Genomic DNA, 6,275 nt, shown 5'->3' with positions numbered 1-6,275 from the left:
TCACAGCCTCACAGGAATTCACGGCAGGTTAATTTCCTTCAGTGAAGAAGAATCTGGCAGTGACGATATTGCCTGACTAATCCAGTCGAAGCCTCTCCCAGTTGGGTAAGTTGGAGAATGGGTTAAAAGTAGTCGGCAGTGACGGGACAACCAAATAATTCTGCCTGTTTCTTCCGGATGATCTAGAGAAGTCCCAACAATGTTTCCCTTTAGCAACGGGTACCTGATTTTGTCAAACCACAATGCCTGCTTTGCCAGAAGCTTCCATCACCTCTCACTTTGCCGTGGGGAATTCCGAGCCTCACTCTTGCCCAGTCAGCTACTCAGGGGCCTGCAAAAGTTCCTTCTCATGAAACTTATCTTCATTTCCATTTGGAAGGGAAGAAAGAGGTTGCACACGCTACTCTGCTTGGCTCTTGCCAAAAGAACAGGACTAGAGGTACTGCAAGATATTGCGCATCCCTTCCACGATTACTACCTTTGTTGTCTTGTTGAGGGCTCTCTCCTTCCCCGGATGTCACTTGGAACATCTCCGGACTCTCAGACCCCCAGACTTCATAAATATTCATTAGGAAGTGGCCACCAGCCCACAGTCGAGCGATTAAGGAAATGCCTTGAGTGCAATTCAATAACTCTGAAGGTCCTTCAGCATCTTTCTGGTCCAGCCAGTGTTTCCACCATCTCTGCTGCAATCACTTTCTTCACTATTATAATCTTTCCTTGTATTTTGTTCTCAGGTAAATGAAAGAAAATCCCTATATCCCCTATTAGAGTTTCAACCCTGCTGTCTTCCCTTCTGGCTTCCCTCCTGGAGAGTTCCTTTAAAGGAATTGTGGGAGATCTGAAACGGGGATTAAAACAAAGCAAAGCGTAGAGCATTGTGCACAGGCAGAGGACCAGGTAAGCCCACAATGAGATCGGTAGTGCTGTTCTCCGCCCTTCTTCCATGCTCCTGCCTCAGCTCCCCCACGAGGGCCTCAGCTCCTCCCGGCGACTTGGGTGGAAAAGAGCTGACCGCAGGCCCTCCTTGGTGACAGACACTCTCCCGTGCAGTGCTTGGAAGGCAGCAGTGGGATGTCGCTGATTCCAGCTCTCACCGGCATCACTGTGGGGGGCCAAAGGCACGAGACCGGAAGTCAGCTGCTGAGCTTATGAAAGGAACAGGACTTTTGCCTTTGGCTCAGTGACCAATGTGTCCTTAGCCTTTGTCTGTTATCATGACTGCTCTTGATGTCAGAACTTTCCACTTCGCCTTCTGGTGCGAAATGCATCATTTTACCTGAGCATATTGAGGTGCTCAAAAATAATGGCAATGAGTTATTCCTATCATTAAGCTTCAGGAGGGCAAGACCCAGGTTTCTCCGACAGTTTGGGGATCAGCTCTGCCTCCTGCCCCCTGAAGCCTCATGAGCCCTGCTGAGCCATGAGTCCCCTCGCTGCTTTGGCCTGCAGCATCCCTCCACAAACTGTGTGCTCTCTGCTTCCCTCTCTGGGGCTTCCCTTGCCCCAAGGGGAAGGCCCACATGTAGCATGAAAACATGTTGTGCCAGGTCTGGCTCACGGGGGAGGGCTCTGGGCATCAACCCCCGAGGAAGGGGAGTTGTGGACGCAGGTGTGGGCAGAGGAAGAAGTCAGCATGACACTGTCCCAAGGAGACCCTGAGCTGACCCTTCAGCACGCCCTGGAGCTGGGGTGGCCCTGCAGAATTGCCCAGCTTAGGGGGTGGGTTAGACTCTATCTCTCAGCATTGATAGACTGTCCCCTGGAAGGAAGTGGGTCCTTGGATGAGGCGGTTTTCCTCCCCTGAGACATCCCCAGGACGGCTGATAGTGGACAGACATTCTTAGGCAACACTACCGGCACCAGGGGGAATAAGTCTTCCTCTCTGCAGGGAAATCTGGGGGTCACCTCAGCACCCACCATGCACAGCCCAGACATGCAAGAGAGTATCAGTCCATGGAGGACAGGAACTAATGGATACATGGAGACCTGCAGGGGACAATTCTGAGAAGCGTCCTCTAAGATCCCAAGAATGTCTACTGGGGTCTTTAACCCCAGTTGCTCATAGTGACGTCCTCAACATGACGATTTTCCTTTCTCCCTGTCCCACCTCCCTCACTCCTACTTTCCGGAATCGCCTCCCAGAGAAATCACCTGCACCCAAGTCTTCATTTCAGAGTCTGCTTTTGGAGTGGGGAGGACTCAGGCTGTGACACATGTGCAGCATGATGTCAATAAAGACTTAGTAATAACAGCGCTCACCCTGTACGGCTTTGTGAAAACAAGCTGGGATCTGCCATCAGAGAGATGAGTATCAACCATGCTGTTTCTTCAGACAAACCCTCCAAACAGTTGCAAAGGAAATGGCGCGAAGAGGGTAGGAATGAGATTGGGAACGAGACTTAAAAATTGGAGACCAACTGGACTTCATGAAACTTTTAAAACTTTGTGCACCAAGATACATGATCACAAAGAAAAGGCAATGCGCAGAATGGGAGGAGATATCTGTCACTGATATATCCAATAAGGGAGTAATCTCCAGAGTATGTACAGAATTCCTAAAACTTAACAACAACAATAAAAACCAAATAAATCAATCAAAGCTAGGCAAAGGACTTGAACAGACATGTCTCCAGAGAAGATATACGGATGGCCAATAAGCACGTGAGAAGATGCTCGATGTCTCTGGTCATTAGGGGGATGCAAATCCAAACTGTAGTGAGATACCCCCTCAGACCATGCGGATGGCTACTATCAAGATATCGGAAAGTAACAGATGTTGGCAAGGATGTGGAGAAAAGGGAACCCTTGTGTGCTATGCGTGGAAATGTGAAGTGGCCTGGCTGCTGTGGAAAAGTGTGGAGGTTCCTCAAAAAATTAGAGCTAGAATTACCATATGACCCAGCAATCCCACTGGTGGGCATGTATCCCCCCAAAATGAAAGCAGGGTCTCGAAGAGGTATTTGTACACCCATGGTCATAGCAGCATTATTCACAAGAGCCAAAAGGTAGAAACAACCCAAATGTCTATTGATGGATACAAAGAAGCGACATGTGGTGTATACGGACAATGGAATATCATTCAGCCTTAAAGAGAAAGGAAATTCTGGAATATGCTACAACATGGATGAACCTTGAGGACATTATGCCGAGTGAAATAAGCCAGTTAGAAGAAGACGGATATTACAAGATTCCACTTTATGAAGGATTTAGAGCAGTTAGAATCATAAAGACAGAAGTAGAATGGGAGTTGCTGGGGGCTGGTAGGGGAGGGGAATGGGAAGTTACAGTTTAACAGGTACAGAGCTTTGATTTCATAAAGTGAAAAAAGTTATGGAGATGGATGGTGGTGGTGATTACATAGCAGTTTAATACTACGGGACTGTGCACTTTGAAATCACTAAGACGGTAAACTTCATGTTATGTGTATCTTATCATAACACAAACATTGGCGGGGGGGGGCGGAATTAAGAGTTGAGAAACCAGAGGAGGCAGAGAAGCAGTAGCCAGGAATGAAAATCCAAAATTGGCCTGGGTTCAAACTGCGTTCTACTTATTAAGATTCCTGATGGGCAGTTAATCTCTCTGAGCCTCAATGGCACCACATCTGTAAAGTGGGACCAATGACAGAGACCCCCTAATAGAGCTGCTTGGGGGTCATATGAGGGACGAGGTTCCCTCCCATGGCGCTTTCTGTGGTTTGCCACTTTTCAGCCATGAGACTTTGGGTGGGCATTTAACCACTGAGAACCTGCAAAGTGGAGATAGGAAAGAGTATCTCTGTAACCTGAGCATTCTTTTTTTTTAAATATGAAATTTATTGTCAAATTGGTTTCCATACAACACCCAGTCGAGCATTCTTTATTTGAGTTCTCAGAGAAACAGGGTTGCATGGTGAGCAGAAGTGAACGTCAGGATCAAAAAGTCACTTCTCAACCACCACTTGTGTAATCGGTTCCCGTCGAAATGCCCCTGTCCACGCCTGCCATACAGATATAATGCAGATCAATTGCGAAGAGAAATCACAGTGGCTGTGCCTATCTATCACAAGGTTGATAAATGCGAGGTGACAGATCGCTAAAGTCACATGCAAACCCAGCAAAACCAAAACATCTTGCAGAGTTAAACTAGTTAAAAGTTGAGAAAAAGAATGATGGCAAGCTCTGGAGAAAAAAGTAACACTCGATTCCACCTGTGTCCTAAGAGGCGGTCATCATTTGTCGTTTGCTCATCTAACAAAGAGTTATCACATGGCCGCCAGCTCCGGGCGATACAGCAGACCAGCACTGCATTAATAGTACAGTTGTGTAAGGCAGGAGACAAAACATATCTTTGAAATGTTTTGTTTCACTTTGGAAGCTTAAAAAGATGCTGTTCTAATTTTTTTTTCACTACTTGAAATGACATTTGGTTCCCATTTTAAGTGGATTTACTTTAAGAGGCCTCTTTAAGATGTAGGTTATTCTGTTTCTGTGCTTCCTAAGTCTCAGAGTGTTTTACAGAATCAGGTGACATTAGGTACCTGTCAACACTTCACATTTTCTAACCAACATGACAGGGAAAAGTGACTTCCCCGGGGGACCTGCTTCTGTAGTATGGCATGGCTTAGTGAGAACCCCTCCCCTGCTTGGAGCTATTATTTTTATTATTTTAGGTGTAGAAAGAACTGAAGTTACAACATATTAGCATCATTGCTCTGTAGGAATCATTGCTCCTGTCCTATTGATTTGTCTTCCTTTTTATCACTGATCTCTCCTTCTATTCCCTTCTTCCCCTAGGCATCCACTTCAATGTGTTGGATGAAAGCCCTTGGATAAGTTATGCTTCTTTGTAGAATATAGTGTTATTGTGTTTTAATTTGTGTATATGGTACTGAAACTTGCTCTGTTTTTCTTTTTTTCACTCAACACTGCGTTTTAAGAGTGTGCCCTGTGGATAACATCACGTTATCCAGTGTGTCCAAGGACCCGCCCCTGGGTTGCCTCCAACTCTTTCCTACCGGATAACACAGATGTGAGTGTCCTTATAAATGCCCCCGGCAATCCTATCTGAGCAGGTCCTTAGGATATTACGTAGGAGAGGAGCCATCGGTCCTAGGGCAGAAGCCAGATAGGTTTCCTGAATGACCATCTCAGTACACCCTAACACCAGCAGTGAACAGAATTTCCCATCTCCTCACAACACCATCGGCCCTCATTGTTAACTGCCTTTCCATTTATCCTCTGTTCTGATGGGTGTAATATGTTATGTCCGCTGTTTTAGCTGCATTAACCTGACTGCATTTATACGAGTTTGAGAATCTCGCCTGTGAATTGACTACACATATCCTTTCCCCACTCTCTGTTAGGTTTCTTGTGCTTTTCTTATTAATTTGCAGGAGCTCTTTGTAAAGTATAAAAACTCTTTACCTTTTTAGATCATGGTGACTATATTTTTCCAGGCTGATACCTGTTTATATTTGTTTACCAAACAGAAATCATTTTACCTAATATAATTAGATCCATTGTTCTTTATTTGCCTTCTGGTTGCTCATCTCTGGCTATGAAGATCTTTCTCATACACGTTCCTCTATTAGCTTTACCACCTTCCCTTTTACATTTAAAACTTTAATCCATCTGGAGTCATCCCTGTCAGGGTATGAGGACAGGCTGTAGCCTTACTTTATTACGCATACTTTATTACTGTTTTTTAACTCCTGTTTCTTATCACAACTAAACAATCCATCCTTACCCCACGGCTTTGTGACACTACCTTCACCATTGTACCAGTTTACCATATAAAGATGACCCTAGTTCTATGCCCTCTGTTTGTTCTTTTGGTCTATTGTATTTTTCGACCCTCTGATTTTATGTTTAAAAAATCTTTAGGGATGCATATTCTGTTTCTTAATATAATATTTTCTGTAACATAAACCCCATATTTTAAACACCATAGACTTAAGTTCCAAGGCCTTTTAACTTACAGATAAAGAGCATGGTCTCCGCCATCAGAGGGAACAGTGTTCAAATCCTGCCTTTACCACTCAACATCCATGTGACATTGCTTAGCAGTTTCCTATTGCTGCCGTAACAAATCACTACAAACTCAGTAGAATAAAGCAACACAAATAGTTCTGGAGGTCATATGTCTAAAGTCAGTTGACAGGGTTTTGTTCTTCCTGGAGGCTCTAGGGAAGAATCCATTTTCTTTCCTTTCTAGCTTCTTCTTCTTCTATTTTTTTTTTAACGTTTATTTTTGAGAGAGATAGAGTGTGAATGGGGAAGGGACAGAGAGAG

The sequence above is a fragment of the Panthera tigris genome, chromosome C2 (genome assembly GCF_018350195.1).
Source record: "Panthera tigris isolate Pti1 chromosome C2, P.tigris_Pti1_mat1.1, whole genome shotgun sequence".
Lineage (NCBI taxonomy): Eukaryota > Metazoa > Chordata > Mammalia > Carnivora > Felidae > Panthera > Panthera tigris.
Note: the sequence above shows the minus strand (reverse complement) of the source record.